We start from the raw sequence: 19,396 nt of genomic DNA on the forward strand, positions 1-19,396 counted from the left end.
CTGACCATGTTGTCCTTCTTTCGTGGTGTTACCACGACTTCTTGTATGCCTCGTGGATTTGGCCAAACTTGATTTTGATCATAGAGTATTGTTCAACCTTGGGCTGAAATGGGAATCTTTCTTCCTTGCCATTGATATTGAAGCAGATTTCTCCGGCTCCAACATTGATTTGTGCCCCTGCGGTGCTTAGGAATGGTCTTCCTAGGATGAGTGGTGTATCCTTGGAAATGTCCATGTCCTGCACCACGAAGTCGACAGGGATGAAGTAGTTCCTGACTTTTACCAGTACGTCTTCTGCAATCCCCTCTGCATACCGTACCGTGGAGTCTGCCAGCTGGAGATGCATCAGGGTTGGCATGAGGTGTGTGAAGTTTAGCTTGTCGTAGACAGCTTTTGGCATCACGCTGACACTTGCTCCCAAGTCACACAAGGCACGGCTAAAGTGTTGTGTCCCGATTGAACACGTGATTGTGGGCATCCTGGATCTTTCTTCTTCTCCGGGGCTTGGTTGAGTATAGCTGCGCTACACTCTTCTGTGAGCTTACCAACCTCTGTTGTGGGCAGCGGCCGTTTGTTGTTGATGATGTCCTTGATATAGCATGCGTAGGTCGGCACATGCATTATGTCCAGTAGAGGGACGTTAACATGTATGTTCTGGATCATCTCAACAAAGCTGGTGAACTGCTCATCCATAGTTGCCTTCTTGTTACGGGTGGGGAACGGCAAGAAACTGGTCTCAATATAATCCTGTGGAGCCGTTCCCTTTTCTGGTTCCCTGGTTTCTTCCTGTTCCGTTGGTTGTTCTTCTTCCTGGGTTGCCGGTGCTTTTTCCTGCATGCTTAGGGTGTGGTGGATCACGAGTGGACTTACCTCCCCTTGTGGTCACCGCTTTAACATTCTCAGAGACAGGAACAGAAGCAGCTATTTGAGCAAGAAGAGATTCAACCTTTTTATTGAAACTTGACTGGTTTTTAAGAGTTGAAGACAAACTTTCAAACTTAACATTTAAACTTTCCAGGGATTTGTCATTGGCCAAAAGCTTTTTATTTATATTTTCGTTGATTTTAACTTGGCCAAGAACAAGTTCTCTCAAGGGAGGTTGGTTCGAATTGAAATTCGAATTGTAAGAAGGATTGTAGTTGTTACGTCCCTGAAAAGGTGGATGTGGCTGGTTCCACCCCTGGCCTACTTGTGGTGGACGGTACCCATTATTGTTGTTGTTGAGGTAGGCGTAATCTTCATGGGTTTCGGGGCAGTCGTTCCCCGAATGTCCTTCATTGCCACAGACTTCACATGTGTAGTGCGAACCCATGGCGTAAACAGGAGCATGGATTGGTTGTTTGCTCCCTTCCTCCATTTTCTTGATGAGGAGGTCCAGCTTTGTGGCAATCATATCCGTCTCCTTGACGGTATGCATGCCCTTCGTGCGGGGTTGGAGTCGTTCATCGCTCCACCCCTGGTTGGAGACCATCTTCTCGACCAATGCTTTGGATTTGGCTATGGTCAGGTCGAGGAAGGCTCCTCCAGAAGCGGCATCAATATTGGCCCGAGATGTTGTGAGCCCATTGTAGAAGCTTTGCAGGACGAGCCACTCATCCATGCCATGATGAGGACAGGACATGATGTATTCCTGCAGCCTCTCCCAAGCTTCTGGGATGGATTCCATCCCTGTATGCTGGAAACTTGAAATTCTCTCGCACAGGGCTTTTGTTTTGCCCAACGGGAAGAATTTTGCGAGGAACGCCTTGGAGCATTTGGCCCAGGTGTCGATGTCTTTTTCTTTATAAAACCACTGTTTCGCCTTCCCCAGGAGGGAGAAAGGAAATAGACGAAGCTTGATAACATCGGCGGTGACACCGCATATGACAACGATGTCGCAGAGCTCCAGAAAGTTCTGCAAATATGCATTTGCATCCTCATTCGGCTTGCCACAGAATGGGCTAGCCTGCACCATGTTGATGAGGCTTGATTTCAGCTCGAAGTTCACGTCCCCGACGTTGATGTTAGGGCCAGTGGCCACATTGTCGGTGGAGGGGACGGAGAACTCATGGAGAGTCTTTTCAGCCATAGCCTCAAGAACGAGTGGTGCTTCCGAAATGGGTTCCTGTGCCGGGAGGATAGCGAGAGGAGGAATGACGCGACGTCGTGCCCTTCTCACGAGCCTCTCTGGATTATCTGTGTAGTTTTTCGGCAGGGAGAAACCAGTCATACACTACTCCTATCTTCTTTCAAATCAAAAATAAAAGAAGACATAAAGTGACATTAGCTTGAAAGAGTAAAGACTATATCCTGAGTACAAGGTCTAAGTTAATATCAGCACAATATCTTTGTTCACATGCCATCCCCGGCAACGGCGCCAGAAATGCTTGTTGACATTTCTTAGCGCAATCACTAGGAATGGTTAATCCCTAGTAACGGCACCAGAAATGCCTGTTGGCAGTCCTTAGTGCAATCGCTAGAAATGAGGGCGCCGAACCCATCCTAGCAACTGCACCCAAGGGGTGCCACTCTCGTGGTATAATTAATACGATTACAGAAGGATCCGCAAGCGCACGGATATACCGTTGTAGCATTTGACCCGAAGAGTAAGGGTATCGTCATTTATTTGTGTCCCAAAGGATGGTAGCAACAAAGGTATTGTACTCAACATTAACCTTGACATTGTACCTCAAGCCATAGGCAATACTCTAACAGGGGTAAGTCCAGATAAAGAATAAGTAAGGGTAATGCGACACAGCACACATCCACACTCCAAGAGGAAGGAATAAAAGAGAGAAACTATAAAAGAAAGGTCTACTCTATCCTACGTCAAGTCAGCTGGAGCTTAGGCTAGGTTAGGTGTCCTAGTGCTTCTATCCAAAGCTGGGGTCATGTTAGATCATGGTTAGGACTGCAGGTGCTAGGAAAATGGGATAGCGGGGAGAAGGTCCCGCATCGGGGTACATCGAGTTCTGTTACCTCTTTGCATGAACTCCTACACCGAACCCGAACGTCGGGGAGTACGCTAAACGCAACACCGCTGTTACGCCGGACGGACAGGGCTGTCACTGTGGCGGAACCACCCAAAACTACTGGGCCCGGGTGCACTGATCTTCGTTGCTAAGCAACTCTGACCTAATTTGGCACTCACCGGTAGTTCCTCGAGTGAAGCCTCGATAAAAGCCACGCTATTCCAGGATCAGCAGACAACACTCACACGAAGGTGAGCCCAGAGATTACAACACAAACCATTTCATACATCTCAGAGTGATTGCAGCGGAAAGAAAATTTATTACAAACCATGTTCAGACTAGCGAAGTACTACGAAGTTCCAACTCCTCAATTATTCAAGTCTCAAAGTTCAGTGGAAGCATTAAAAGATAACTAACGAAATAACGTGACGCATCGGTAAAGCCCGTACGAATGCGTCACTCAGCGGGAGGGTGATTAGCACCAGCTGAAGGGCCATCCCACTCAACAGACCAACCCGGAGGCAGAGTGCAAGGCCAAGTAAGACTCGCAAACAGATCCTCAAAGTTAGTACCTGAAAAACAGTGCCACAAGTAAGGCTGAGTATACTATTACTCAGCAAGACTGACCCGTCTCCGGATATAACATAGTCCGATAACTAGACATGCAAGGCTTTTTGGTTGGTGGGGTTTGTTTGCCAAAAATGCCGCTAAGTGTTGATCCTTATTTTCAGATTTTATCTAGCCATCTTCTAGTTGGATTAACCATTCTAATTTGCAACTAACTCTACACAAACATGGTAGAGCAATCATTTAATCAACCAGCAGTATTATCATCATCATGTTCCACTTGTTACTCTGTGTGACCGAAAACATTAAGCAATCTCATGCCGTGAGAGGCGGACGATTCTGAATCGAATTTCAACCTGGCCAAGGGAACCTAGACCACACGCATGGGGATCGACTTCGCTCCCGCCCACGCTACTTTTCCCCTTTCTTTCCAGTTCGTGGATCCGGAACACCCTCCCCGACTACAGAGTCCGACCACTCTGCACCCGTACGTCGTGACATAAAAATAAACCCTACTTCTACCAGGAGGGTGCGAGATCGTTCCACTCGCCGGTCCAATCAGGTACTTAAGCTTACCGATTACCATATTTCTCGGTATGTGGCTAGTACTTTCAAACGCTTAGCGAAATGAGCCACACACCGCGACCTTAGCCATTTTTGACTACACCAGCGGGGTATCACAACTACACAACCCCGCCCGTTGTCCTTACATTTCAACAGGAATTAAAGTCGGTACAATTCCTATTTGCTCGCGAGAGGCAGGAAACCACTCGACTTCTACCGTACCTATTTAGCATGGCAACTAGTCGATAAAAAGATCCGGTATCAAACATAGGTTCCTATGGATCATGCATCTAGGGTTTTCGATCAACGCCTAGAGAACTTAAATGCAGAAAACCAACTATTACCATACATTAATAAATAGATAGCAGAATGATAATTCGAAAAAAAATAGTGGGATTATGCTCCGGGGCTTGCCTTCTTGGGCACTGTCAGGCAGAAAAGCTTCTGGGGCTTGGCCCAGGTCTTGGGACAAGTTAGTACAGTTCAGATTAACCTCCTGCTCCGCACGAGTGTCCGCGGGCACCAGTTCGTAGTCTCCGTCCGCGAGGTTAACCGTTTCTATATGCAATGCAAGATTTTGAGTTATTCAGGGATATAATTTCTTTCCTTCACGATAAAGTTGTAGTCCATGAAAGTTAATTTAGTGATGATTTCACATTTCATTGCATGGGCAATCGTTTATAGAGTAGCAAACATAACTACGGTTATTCATGAATGAGTGGGGTTTTGGGTTTTCATTTTTAATTTCAACACATAGCATGCTTTCATTATTTCTTAACAACACAACTACTAAAGAGCTAGTGATGAAACACTAAAGTAACTCAGATTCAAACTTGAACATTCAGGGTATAAATTTCAGCATCTACCATAGAGCAAGAACTATAACTATTCATGCAAATGGATTACTCTAGTTACTTCATCTTTTCGTACAGAATGTTCAACATGGATTCTGGGGCTACAAATTTTATGCAAGCAACTTCAAAGCATAAACTCAGTACTGAAATTTTTCCAGATTTTATACACTTATATAGCAGAGGTGATAAAAAGATTAAAAACAGCAAGCCATTAACAAAGATTAAATCTACAGAAAGTTTTACTAAGGATTTGCTTCTCAAATTTTTACCAGAGACTAGTCCTGAGTTAAACATACTCCAGAAAATTTTTCAAGATTTAACTCACTATGATAAATTAGTTATTCTGTTAATTTAACATGAGTTTGCATGAATTTCTCAAGATGCATCCGACTAGTATTGCATCTGAACTTTTTATCACAGGTAGAACATACTCTAAACAAGATCATTCCCAAAAATAAAGATCAGAAACATTGTAGATTACTCAGAACAAAAATAGTAAATCTAGCCCTAAGATGCTATGCATGATTATTCACCAAGGCAAAACTCAGTAAATGCAGCTAAAAATTCTTAGACAGGAACAGAGCTAAAAAGAGACTCCAGAAATAAACATGGATTTTTCTGAGCATAAGAACTATATATAAGGAATTAAGTTGATTAAACAAGCATAAATCATGGTATATAGCAAATGAATTCTAACAAATCTTAAATTTAGGTACTAACAGTGTTTTAGTTTTACATGCACGCAGTAAAAATTCCAGGGCAAGTTCATGTGCATATTTTCCAGAATTAAATCGAGAAGGCTAACAACAGATTAGAGAATCTTGATTGTTCCAACATGATAACTGTTTTGGGTTGGTGTCATCTTTTTACTGTGATATTAAAATTCCATTAGTGATAACATATCCAAAAATCAAAGTCATTTGATGAGCAGAACTTCATGAACATGCATAAGGTGGTTTTATTAATCTTTTCCCTAGATTAAACTTGGTTGAGTTTCTGCAAATGTGAATGTTACAAAATTTGTAGATCTTGTTACAAGGATTCCAGATCAGTTGAGTTTGCATTTTTCTGATTTTTCTGTGATTTGTTTTGCATTTTAGAAGTTCACTGGTATACTCTGTAAAACTTGCAGAAACACCCTTAAACGAAAAAACAAATTACAACCGGGTCCTTCGCCGGCCTTCTCCGCCGTGGCATCTTGCCGGTGGTGTTCTGCGGTGCAGGGCTTACCGGGGCTGCCACGGGGAGGCGCGTGGGGGAGAAAGGATCGAGGAACACCTACCCTGGTCGACGTTCGAGCGGTTGGAGCACAGGTTCAAGCTCGTCGGCGTTGATGGCGGGTCGGTTGTTCGGTTCGCCGGCGCTGGAGGCGAAGGAGGGCTCGGGGTAGGGGAACAAGGCGCGCACGAGCACCGCGTGAGCTCGTGGATGCTTCTGGGGTAGCTGTCGGGCTCGGTCTTCCCCGGAGCTGGCCGGTCCGCGGTGAGCCTGAGCTCGCCGGCGGCGGCGCAAAAGGGGAATGGCTTCGGGAGGGGGTTTGGATTCGATTCCGCGCGCGTGGAGCTTAACTGGGAGGTGGCGAAGCTGCTGCGGTGGTCGGAGGGGGCAATGTGGGGCTGGGCTAGCCGGTCCGCGCGAGCTGGATCTCGGCGGCCATGGCGGAGCGGCGGGAGGAGGAAGAAGGGGAAGAAGGGGCGCGACTGTGGGGTGCTGGGGGTCTTTATAGGCCAAGGAGCTCCTGGGGGAGGAATGCAGTGACTGGGGGCGGTTGATTTGGTCCTGGGTGGCTCGACGGCGAGCGGGCGGAGGAGGCAGCGGCGCTGCGCCGGCCGAGGTGTCGTGGCGGCTCGGGAGCGGCCTGGGACGCGTGTGCGCGCGAGGAGGTGCCAAGGGGCGGGCCAGGTGGCGCGGAGAGGTTTCCCCGGGTCCATTTGGCCGCGGGCGCGCGGTGGACGAAGTCCACCGGCGGCGTACGGCAGGCGGCGGCTGAAACGGAGCAAGCCGGGAGAGAGAGATGGAGGTAGGGGCTCTTTTGCGATTTCTGAAAATTTCAGGGACCTCTCGGTAAACTAAAATTATCTCCTATTTGGAGGGCTCAAATGGGAAAGTGTTGAATACCATTTTTGCATAACTTTTCAAGATCTACAACTTTTGTGTTATGCAAATTTTCGTTTGAAACTCACATTTTGAACTATTGGTACATTTATATATTTGCACAAAAGGACTTTAGTTTTAATCAGTTTTTGACTTGATTTTGGCTGAAGTTCAATTGAGCACATGTCAATTGAAATACCTCTCATGAGCCAACAAAAATTTTGTGCACATTTTTGAATTAAAATTTGAGTAGTTTTTCACTCCTTTCTCTTTTTTCTTTAATTTCTTTTGTATGATTTGTATTTTATTTGGTCCTTTCTCTTTGAATTAGTTTCCCAAATTTTTCTTTTAACTTTCACTAAAGTGTAATGATTGGATTTAAAAGTATTGACACCTGAGGTGTCACAGTCACCACCTGCCGTCTACCCCAATCACACCGTGGAGCACGGTCATATCCGAAGGATCCCGCATACCCGAGCATGTAACACCCGGTTTATAAAAGAACATAAACCGATCAATCATATACGTGCCAGGATCAAGTCACATGTATATACAATAGAATGAACAGTATATCACAGCACATATCACGAATAAGACATAATAAATCAAAATACGAATGTTATTTATTACATTAATGACAAAATGTCTGATACAGCGGAAGCGAAGTACAAATACGATAAAAACTCTCTGAAGCTGAGCAGGGCGCCATAGGGACGTCGACTGGGAGACAAACGCCTAGAAGTCCTCGTAGTCCTGGTAGTGCTGAACGAACTCCCTCGTGTCGGCAGGAACTGAGCAGCAGTAGCGTATCCAAGAGGAAAAAGTAGAGAAGAGGCAAGGGTGAGTACACAACTTGTACTCAACAAGTATAACACAAACTATGAGGCTCTAAGGTTGGCTGACTCAACTGCATTAGCTTTTAAGTGTTGGCAAAATTTTATTAAAGCTATTTACTACGAGTTGATGAATTACCATTAACCCAGTTACATAGTAATTAGTCAAATTTAATCATGATACTACTGAGAACCAAACCGAAACCAAGCCACTCGGGGAAACCTGCCTCGTCAAAGGAAGATAACCCCACTAATCAAAAGGAGGATCTGGGCCGCTCATGACCGTGAGCACGGCTAGTATACCAGTTTTACACTCTGCAGAGGTTGCACATTTTTACCCACAAGTCGTGAGCTACGCTAGTTGTTCATCACACTTCCTTAGGTGAGATGACTAGCAAACTCACTACGAGGCCTTTACAAAGAATCTCGTTGGTAAGGTGTAACCGCTAAGGATTCAGTCAATGCAACGATGGTGTCCACCTCGAGGGGGTACAAGACACACAGACCAGCCTCATAGCCTGACCACCATTGAAGCTCGACTCCCCTCTTGCCCCATAGGTAAGTTACTCCCGAACCAAAATGGACTAATTAGTAAGCCAAGACCGTCCCATTCCAGTCTTGTGGTAGCGCTATTGTCCCAGGTTGTCGCTCTATGAACCGGTCCTTATGGAGAGTGGCCAACCAGGCAGTAAGCACCGTGCTGGCCCCCCTAAACCATGTTTCTAACAAAAACCAATTTTTAACGAGACGTGAGCCACTCAAGCCACACAGAGGGCCACTCTTAGAATTAAGTTGCATATACCATTAATCAAATTAATTAAAAAGGACCATGATGTGTTATAGCGCGGCACCTAGCACAACTAACCAAAATGCAACCCCAAAGGATATATATAAAGGATATAAAGTGGCTAGGAAATCCTTATAGGCTTACAGTATGAAATTGTATTTAAAAGTGATAGGTTATTCATGTTATACTTGCCTTCCTCGTACTGCTCCTGCTGCTGCTCAAAGTGCTCGGAAGACGGCTGCTCCGGGTACTGGTACTGGGGCTCCTCTGGTAACTCAACGTCTACTCACGAACACATGGCCAAAAACAATGCACAACAATAAGCATTCATGCAAACAAATGCTAACACTAAGGAACAGTACATCAATACTTAAAAACAGCACACTAAACTAGTTTAAAACTATTCTACGCGTTACAACGATCGCGTGGACATAAAGAACGCCTAAAACGGAGTTAAAACGCGTATTCTAGGCCAAAAACAAATTTTAGGGGCTTATCTGCGAGAAAAAACTAAGTTCTAGGGGGTTTTCTGCTAAAACCGAGGGCCTAAACATAATTAAACCTTAGATTCAGGGGCTATCTCGCAAAAACGTCAAGGGTGGACCGCGGGTTCTATTTTGGGAAAACTCAGGGGCTAAAACATAAAGTTCTGGACCTGGTTGGAATTTCTTTTGAACCGGACGGAGCGCGGGTTGATTTCCAGGAAGAACAAGGGCTTTTGTGCAAGAGTGGAGGCGCTGACTGGTATTTGGATTTGGTTGACTCGGGCTGGGCCTGTTTTGGACCGTGGATCTAGGATCGGACGGCTGGGGTTCAACCCGCGCGGGGAAGCGGCGGCGCTCGCCTGCCGGTGACCAAATCCGCGGCGGCGCGCGGCCGGAGAAGGTGAGCTGGGGGTTGCCGGACTCGTTTTGGGCCGGGGTTTGGCCGGGGACGATCGACACGACATGGCTAATCCACCAGTGCACCTAGGACGGGGTTTTCTGGGCTTGGACAGAGCCCGCCACGGCGAGGGGCGGCGCTGGAGGGGGACGCTTGCCGGCGTGCGGTGCCCGGCCAACGGAGTGGTCTACGGCCTAAATAGCTTAGCGCAAAAGGAGGCATGGGCTCTGGAGTGCTCACCGAGCTCGGATTCGAAGGAGAGGGCCGAGCGAAGTCGATGGCGATGTTGACCGGCGGCGGAGCGGGGACAGTGATCGCGGGCGGGGTTCGGCGGCCGTTCTCCGGGCGCCTGGACCCCGCGGGTCGGCTCGTGGTGCACCTGCGGTGGTGTCACGTGGTCAGGGAGGTCCGGAAGTGGCCGGCGGCGAGGAAAAAAAGAATATTCGGCGGCGCAGAGACTCACCGGAGCTTCGGGCCCAATTCCGACGAAGCAAGGGCCCCGAGTTGGCGCAGGGATCGTAGGGAGTCTCCTAGGGCTGCGGCGAATCTTCTGCGGGGTTGGGGCGGCCTAGGATGCAGCGGAGCAGCGGTCCCACGGCGGGGGGCGGAGCTCTGAGCCGCGGGTCATGGCGAAGGTGGCGCTAGGGTTCTGGGGGTAGATTGGGGTGGGGATAGGGTTCGCGGGAGGTCGCGGATCCTATTTATAGGGCGGCTGCGGGCTTGGCGTGCGTGCCTGGGAAGGGAGGCGCGGCGGAAACACGGCGAGAATCACGGCCAGGCATTGCTCTGCTCGGCGGGGACGAAGGCCCGACAGGTGGGCCAGGTCTGTCAGCGAGGGGGTGATGGCAGCGTCACGCGGGGGAACGGGCTGAGCGCGGGGAGCGGGCGTGGGCGCTGGCAGGTGGGGTTTGCGAGCGGAGTGGGGAAGCGGCAGCGCGCGAGCGGCGCTGGCGGGTGGGCCTGGGCGCTGAGGCTGAGGCGAGCGCGCGGGCGCTGAGCGGTGTGCAGCTGACGCGTCGGGCCCGCCTGTCAGTCAAAGGGAGAACGCGAGGGCGAGTGGGAACGCGGGGGTGCGAGCGCTGGGCTACGGGAGCGCGTGGGAAACTGCTGGGCTGAGCACCATGGGCCGTCCGCGGATCGGGCTGAGGAAAAGGGAGGGGAGAGGAGTGGGCCGCCGGGGTTTGCTGGGCCAAGAGGGGAGGGGAAAAGGAGGTGGCGGGCTGGGCCACTTCGGGTTTTGGGCTGGATGCTGGGTTTGGTTTTTCTTTCTCTTTCTATTTCTTTTCCTTTCTAATGCTAATTCTAATTCAAACTCAAGGCAAATGAATTCAAATTTGAATTTGAATTCACACAAGCACTCAACAAATAAAACAATGCTCCAGCATGATGCAACAACAAAAATTAAACCTATGATAAATTTTAATTACTTGAGGATCAAAATTAGATTAAATGCAAGACTAACACAATAATCCTTAGAAATTTAATTAAAACCAATTAAATTTGTTATTAAATAGGAAATTTAAATTAGGGTGTTACAGAGCACCACGCTCGTGTATGAAGTCACTACTCTAGTGCCCCCAGGTCTCCCACCCTTCGGATGGATGAGTAAAACACTAGAGCAAGCCCGAAAGCACAACAAACCTCTATCCGTACCCAGATCATCTGGCCTAACCAAGACCGTAGCATAACTCATGAACAAACTAAGCATGGATTGATAAACTATCAAGATAGTAAAGCAACCATGGCATAACTCTATATTATGAATAGAAGTCTGACAAGTCGGATACAAAGCCATACCAGGAGCCGAGGATTGCTCATCGACCCCGAGGACGACTTGCTCGCTAAAGAAGAACTAGCCTAGCTCCACTACCTAGCTAAGAGAGCAAGAGAGATGAGAGCCTTCTTGGAGAGAATGGAATGAAGTGTGTGTGTGTGTTGAGAGGGGTGAGAGGGGGCCCAATTTATACTAGTGGGGTCGGTTCCCGCCAAATGCACGTATGGAAGGTGATCAGGAGACTTAGGGGCGACTACTTGAAATGCACTTGGACGGGAGGCCGGCCAGGTTCGGCCTCGGCCAGCCCCACCTGGCCACCTCTCGTCCTTATCCTTCGATGGCAGGCTGACATATGGGCCCTGATATCTTGTATGCATTATGCGTGGCGCGCCCATTTGCTCTGCCAGATGGGCCCTCTTTGTAAGTGGGTGACGCTGGATGCGATATTTTGCGTAGTTGTATGGCGTCTACTGCGTGTTTTCACCTTATTCCGTTCTTGCTCATCTGAAATGTACAAAACTCGAAAACAACTGTGGAGAGAGGTTAGTGATACAAATATGCGAGTAAGGCATGAAGTTTTCCTCCTACAAGGCTTACCCGACTAGTGGGTATAACTTAGCCCACATACCTAGACATCCAAGGCTTTTGGCTGGTGGTTATTTTGCAGAAAAAGTTTCTAAATGAGTCCCTATTTTTCCACTTTTAGCTCCAAATTCTATATGCTAAAATTATCAACTAGTATTTGCATCTTCGAAGCAATCATAACAGTGCTAACGACCTATCCATACTAGCATAAGGCCCGGGAAAACCTAGGGATCATGCAACTAAAGTTTTAAACCATTCCTGAAACGTAATGCACAAGTAATAAGCATATATATATATATATATATATATAGTGATTCATAAATTTATGTGACACCACAGGTGGTTATCATCATAGAACATAGGATAATGTGTGCATTGTGTGTTTACCTTTGTTTGTTAGTCAAAAATTTTCAATGCAAATTAAGGGCATATTTGTAATTATACAAAATTACTAGCCCCTTTTTGCAAATTTTTTTTTAACTTAGGGAGTAATTTCAAAATTTTAAAGGGTTTTCTTGCAAAATGCAAGTAATCATGATTTTGGCAGCTTTATTGCATTTAAGTTCAAAATTATGGTGCATTTGCAATCAAAAATTATTTTTCCTTATTTAAATAAAGTTCTTTCGAACTTTCCAAAATATTTCAAAATCCTTTGATCTAGTGAAAATTTGCACAACATGAAAGTTGTAGGTCTTGAAAAACTGAACAACTTTCGTTTTAGGCATTTTTTCATTTGAGCCCTAGATCAAAGGGAAATTTTAGTTTACAGTAAGCCCCTTACACTTTTTTGGTTTTGCAAATAGGTCCTCACCTCCTTCTTCAACCTCCAGCTCTCCAGGAGCTCGGCAGGCCGCCGCCGCCAGTTTCCCCTTGCCACGGTTTAGCCTCGCCGCCTCTGGACCCCAGCCGACCTCCTTGCCCCCCCTTGGCCCCACCCTTTTCCTTTTCTGGCCCACGCAAGCTCGCCACAACACGCCGCTAAGTACCGCCTCTGTTCTTCTTCTCCGGTGAGCGCACCGCCGCTGATTTCGCCCCCAGAGTGGCCGCGCCGCCTCAGAGCACCGACGTGCCACCCCCACGCGTTGCAAGCAAGCCCCCGCCGCCTTTTTCCCCACCCCTGCTGGCCATCTGCGCTCGCGCCACGCCACCCACCCACGACACCTCGCCGGGGCCCGTGGAGAAGCCGACGCCGTTGCCATTTTTCCTTGTTCTACTGCCAAACCCATCCCCGAGCTTCCTCTTGTGCTCATCCTCCACTTCTCGGCCTATATAAAGCCCCGCCGGACTCCAATTCCAACGAACACCACCCGCCCCTCCTCCTTCACCTCCGGCGAGCCTTTGCCGTCGTTGATCTGCCACTGTAGTGCCATCTCCATCGCCCCAAGACCCCAATTAGCTTCGCTGTGACCTAGTGATGCTATACCGCCCCTCAACATCGCCTCTCCCCTGCTGGAATGTCGCCATCGACGAGCACCCCACCGCAGTGCCCTACTTCAACGCCGACGACCACACTCCGGCCACCCCGCGATTCAACTAAAGCCACCAATAGGTTCGCCATGGCTCACTCTTGCTCCCTGGCCTCTTTCCCCTCACCGCCGGCGACGAGCCTCGCCGAAATCTGGCTGCCTCTCTCTGTTCCCCTCCACAAACCCGGCCAAGGACCCAATTGCAAGCTTTCAAAAACTTCCAGGGTCCTTTCTGCAAAAAGATCTTTATCCTTTTATTCTTTTTGCAGTGAACTTCAAAAATTCCTAGATAAATGTAGAAAAATCAGAAAATTTCCAAACCAATTTTTTTGTTTTCCTTGTAATTAGCTCTACAAGTTTGATGTTGTGAAGATTTGCTGAAACTTTGTGTATTTAAATCTAAAAATAGGATTAGTTAATAACCCCTTTTGTTTGTATCCAATGTTCAAAAATGATTTTGCTTGTGAGCTTTGAACCATGTGTTATTTAAAGCATGTCAAACTTTGCAAAAATTTTCTAAAACCTTTAATAAACTTTAGCTTATGCTTTCAAAAATTTCTTTCCTATGTCTTGTTTATGTTTTAAGAAAATAATTAAAACTTTCCTTTTAGTAAAATAAAAACCTCTTTTCCATAAAATTTTATGAAGTTTATGAAGTTTACTTTTACTCTATAAACAGTTGTCCAATAAAGTAAAATTATTAAGATTTATCTCAATGTTTACTTTATTGGTTTCCAATTCTTTAGTGAAGGAAAGCTATACTCTAGCACCTCACTAATCTTTAAATATTGCATTGCATATAGAAACGAACTCATTAGCAGACGGAACATACGAGATCATCCAGGAGCCAGACGGGGATTTCTCTGAAGCTCAAATTAATACTGTGGAATTAACTGAAGCCCCGAACTCAAATTCGGAAGAACCTCAACATACTGACTTTATAGACACCGATACAGGCAAGCCCCGGTGCATAATCCCATTATTTTAAATTATGCAACATATAGTTATTATTTACTTGTGTATTTAAGTTATTGGAGTTGATTGAAAACCTTAGATGCATAATTCTAGATTCCTATTGATTGAACACTAGTTTTGAGTATGAGTTAGATGCTTTGCTAATAGGACCGGTAAAAGTCGAGTGATTACCTGTCACTCGCGAGCTTATAGGAATTGATTGTTTACTTTCTGCAATCACTATAAGGACCATGGACGGATTGGGATACAAGTTTCATGGTGGTAATCCATCTATGTTGATAAACTGGTTAAGGCCGCAGTGTGTGGTAGTGTTAATTAAGCGTTTGAAAGTACTAGCCACGTGTCGTAAATATGGTACGCGGCAATCCTAGTAACCAATCAGCCAGGCAAGTGGACATACCTCCCACTCTCTCTTAGGGATAAGATGAACAAAATGAATAGAATGAATGTTATGAAATCTGTAGAGCTACAACTACGACTATGAGGGACGAGGAGTGGTGCCCTATAGTCGGGGAGAGTGGCACTGATCCATGAACCAGAATGAAAAGGCAAACGGTTGCTTGAGAGTGACTCAATAGTGCTCCAAGCGTGTGTGTTAGTTTTACCTTGCAAGGATTAAAATTTGGTTCGAACTATTCCGCCTCTCACGGATATTGAGACTGCTTAATCTCTTTGCCACATAGAGTAAGATGTGAAACCAAGGTGATACTTAATCCTGTTGGATGCAATAATTTCCCTACCATGCTTTGTATAGATAGGTGCAAATCTAGAATGACTAATGAAACTAGAATCTGAAAGCTAAAACTTGAAATTAAGGACCTACTCTTTGTTGCTTTTCAGCAAAAGAAACCTAGAGCCTTCATAAGCTTTGCATGTCCAGTTAAAGAGCTATGTTATACCATTAGACGAGTCAGTCTTGCTGAGTATTAGTATACTCAGACTTGCTTTTGGCAATGTTTTCAGGAATACCTTCTGATGATCACAACAATAGTATGACTTGGCCTAGTGCTTTACCTGCTGGCTGGATGATGGAATGGGAACCATCTACCAGCTGTGGTTCGAATGAATGATGTCATGATTGTGGTAGAACCAACTGAATTATCCCGGCTCAAGTGCGCAGGCCATCACTATAAAGGAAACACTGACTCAAACGCACTTCAAACGGAACAATTCTTGGTCTGTCGGGTAACGTCCTGATACAACCACCGGTTCTTGGATCGAACAAGCATACACTGCACGAAGGCGAGACCAGAGATATTACAATCACATATTTTACAACACAAGCTCAGTAGTGATTACAAACCAGTTCAAACCATTATTACATAACCAAACCTTGTAAAATAGTTATACAAACCACAACTGTAAGTTTAGAGTTTGAAAAGTAGCGGAAAAAGAACACGACGGCCACAACACGTTGCAAAAGTATACCAGGCTAGCCCAAGCATGGTATCACTTGTCAGGGTTATTGCCGGCCGAAGACGTCTACGGACCAGGCAGGAGGCAAAGAGCAAGGCCAAGATAAACTAGCGATCTGATCCTCAAGACTCATACCTGAAAAAGGGTTTCAACAGCAAGACTGAGTATTCTAATACTTAGCAAGACTTAACCATCAACGGGTATACGTAGCCCACCTAACTAGACTAGGTCCTTACTTTCAAATTTTAGTTTCCAAGGTTCTAGTTGACTAACCATTCTATGTAAGCAACTACTATTCAACCATGGTAGAACTTTAAGCAAACATCAAGATTGATCATAATAATGTTCTGTGTGGCAAAGAGATCAAGCAGTCCCAAACTGTGGGAAGCAGACGATTCGAATCGAATTTGTTAACCTGGCCAGGCAGACCTAACACACACGTTTGGAACACCGTCGGGTCGTTCCCAAACAACCATTTACCTTTCTTTCCGGCTTGTGGATAGGGTCACTCTCCCCAACTACAGGGCTCCAAGGTCCAACCTTGTCCCTCGTAGCCGTAGTGTTGCGCAACATAAAAATAAAACCTATCCCTAAGAGAGAGTGAAAGGTATATCCACTGCCGGTCCAATCGGCTACTAGGCTTACCGCGTACCATATTTATGGCATGTGGCTAGTACGTTCAAAAACATAACCAGCACTACCACACACCGCGACGTTAGCAAGTTCATCAACATAGACGGGGTCTCACATAAGGTCATGATATCGAACACAACCCCGTCTGTCGTCCTTATATTGATAACAGAAAGTAAACAAGCAATTCCTATAGAGCTCGCGAGTGTCAGGCAATCACTCGACTTTTACCGGTCCTATAAGCTTAGCAATTAATCGAACTCAGGTCTAGTGTTCAGTACATAGGTTCCTAGGATCATGCATCTTGGGTTTCAATTCAAATCCTAAGAACTGTAAATGCACAAGTAAGTAATAATAGTAAATGGTAATAATTTGAAATATAGGTTATGTCCGGGGCTTGCCTTCTCGGTAGTTACTAACTATTTCAGCCCTGGGCTCTTCCGAACTTTGGTCCGGGGCTTCAGTTAGTACAGCGGCGTGCACTTGGGCTTCTGGATCACCTCCGTCAGATTCCGAGATCAGCTCGTACATCCCATCCGACAGAGCAGTCGTATCTAAATGTAATGCAATAGCTGGAATTACAATCACACTTATTTAACGATAAAGTTGTAGTCTACAAATAGCAAACAATCGTATTACATGGGCAATCGTTTATAGAGTAGTTAACTAACATTTTTAACTACCCAAGGCATCATGATCAACAGCACAAAAGAACTATACTAACTTCACCAAGCAAGTTGAAGTGGTTTCCTATAACAAGTAAATTATGGTTTGCTAATAAATAAACAACTCAGCACACATATAGTAGTAAATTCAGAAAAAATTACATTAAACAGAAGGTAAACAGAGTAATCTATGCTGTAAAAATCATGCCAACTCAGCATCCATTTAATCAGGATAAAACAATTATTCAGATAGCACCTAGACGAAGATTGACTTCTATAGAACAAATCACAATACTTCTGAAGCTCAAAATTTTTCATAGTAGACTTAATATGATTATGAACACCTCATAAATTTTTCAGAAATTAATCTATAAAAAATTAATTCTGAGAAAATAAATAATACTGATAGAAATTTAAAAATATTCATTTTTAGCTTCTGTTATAATCAAGAACTGGTGCTCAAATTTTACAGACTTTTACCTATGACTAAAACAAGGCTCTACAAAAATTACCTGGATTTTCTAGGTAAGGAAACTATTTAACATGAATAAAGCTCACTTAACAAGTATTAAATAAAATAAATAGCTAAACATGAGAACTGACAACGAAATTTTTATAGCAATACTAGAGTCACATGAGCATCTCACCATAAAAATTTCACGACAAGACATGGTATCAATCATCAGTTAAGGAAAAGATAAACAACTAGTATTTAAACACTAGTAACACAAATCTATTTTTACAGAAAAAACTCTCAACTAACACCCAACATATTATGATTCTAATGCAAAGATCTCTTCAAGAGGATTCCAAAACATCAAGATTTATATTTTTCTAATTTTTCTACGAATTTCTATGGAATTTCAAAGTTCACAGCAAAAATAACAATGAAGTCCCTAGAGGCACTATTCACATGAGTCACGGTCTATTCAGATAACCCCCTGAGGTTTCTTGAATTCTAACAGGGGGGTCCTCGGCCGTGGTCAGAGAGGGGGGCGGGGGTTGACAGGCCAAATCCCGGCGAGGGGGTCGTCGGCGGTGAGGGGAAAGAGGCGTGGGAGCTAAAGGGATCCAAGCCGCACCTTCTAGTGCTCGGAATCGGGGTCAGGGTGAGCTGTAGCGGCGGCGCGACGCAAGCAGGTGGGTCAGTGGCGGAGGTTCAACGGTGGCGAGGGTTTCTGGTGAGTTCTGGGCGAGGAGAAGTTGCCCGTGAGCTGCGCGGGAGTGAGGCGGAGCGATTGGTGAGGTCGATTGAGGGCGGGGAAGGGTGGAGGAGGGGGTTCGACGGTGAGGGCGAGCTTGCCGGGGTTCGAGCGGAACGGCGGCGGTGTTCTGGAGCGTGGAAGCGAGGAAAAGGCGAAAGAGCTCTCGGATTAGCTTGCTGGGGTACTTGTAGTGCTCATGCGCGCGAGAGGAGAGAGCGGCGGGCTCTGTCTTGGCCGGGCCACGGCGACAGCGAGGTGGCGGTCGGCGGGCGGTTCTTGGCACATGGCACAGAGAGGAGAGCGCCAGCGCGAGGCAAAAGCGTAGTTGAGACGGTCGGGCGCGACGCGTGGGGCGGTTCTGCAAGCAGGAGGTGGCCGGGCTGGCCCTCCACGGCGGTATCGGCGCTGAACAGCGGCGGCGACAGGAGAAGCAGATAGGCAGGCTGGAGGTGGAAGAAAAAGGACCAGTTTGTAATTTCCAAAATTTCAGGGACCTAACTGTAAACTAGCAATAACTTTTAATCTAGGGCTCAAATGAAAAAGTGCCCAACATGAAAGTTGTTCAACTTTTCAAGATCTACAACTTTGATTTTGTGAAAAAATTTATTTGATCAAAGGTTAAAGAGTTATTTTTGAAAACATAAGGAGGATTTGAATTCAAAGGACTTTTGTCTTTTTCAATGCAAAATCACTTTAAATCTAGGCTGAATTGAAAAATTTCCTGCCAAGCAATGATTACACTACATTTTGCAAATACACCCTCCATAAAAGCTATAATCACACATCCTATTCAAATAAAACTATAAAGTTGACCCTAGAACATTTCATAATTACACAAAGGTCCTTAAAATTTTAAAATAGGCCCTTGCTCAATCAATTCACACAAAGCATAGGAAATAAATGTAGTTTTCTTGTGCAGACACCTAAGGTGTCACAGCCTTCCCTCCTAAAAAGAATTTCGCCCCGAGATTATAGGAAGACTAAGGAATGGAAGTATTTGATACCTGAATTTGTTCTAAGAAAGTCGGGAAAGTTTCTTTGGAGAAAAATTTCAGTCTCCCAAGTAGCTTCTTCCTCAGTATGATGATTCCATTGGATTTTGTACATTTTAACTTTCTCCCTTCTAGTACTTCTTTCCTTGGTGTCAA

At 45.7% G+C, this 19,396-nt stretch overlaps 1 non-coding gene across 1 annotated transcript; it reads left to right on the forward strand.

Moving 5' to 3' along the window:
- The first annotated feature begins 1,598 nt into the window (after window positions 1-1,598).
- On the forward strand, window positions 1,599-1,707 carry LOC120701697. The gene has a single exon (XR_005686254.1). It is a non-coding gene; the product is annotated as a small nucleolar RNA R71 (small nucleolar RNA).
- The last annotated feature ends 17,689 nt before the right edge of the window (window positions 1,708-19,396 follow it).

The sequence above is a fragment of the Panicum virgatum genome, chromosome 3K (assembly GCF_016808335.1).
Source record: "Panicum virgatum strain AP13 chromosome 3K, P.virgatum_v5, whole genome shotgun sequence".
Classification (NCBI taxonomy): Eukaryota; Viridiplantae; Streptophyta; class Magnoliopsida; order Poales; family Poaceae; genus Panicum; species Panicum virgatum.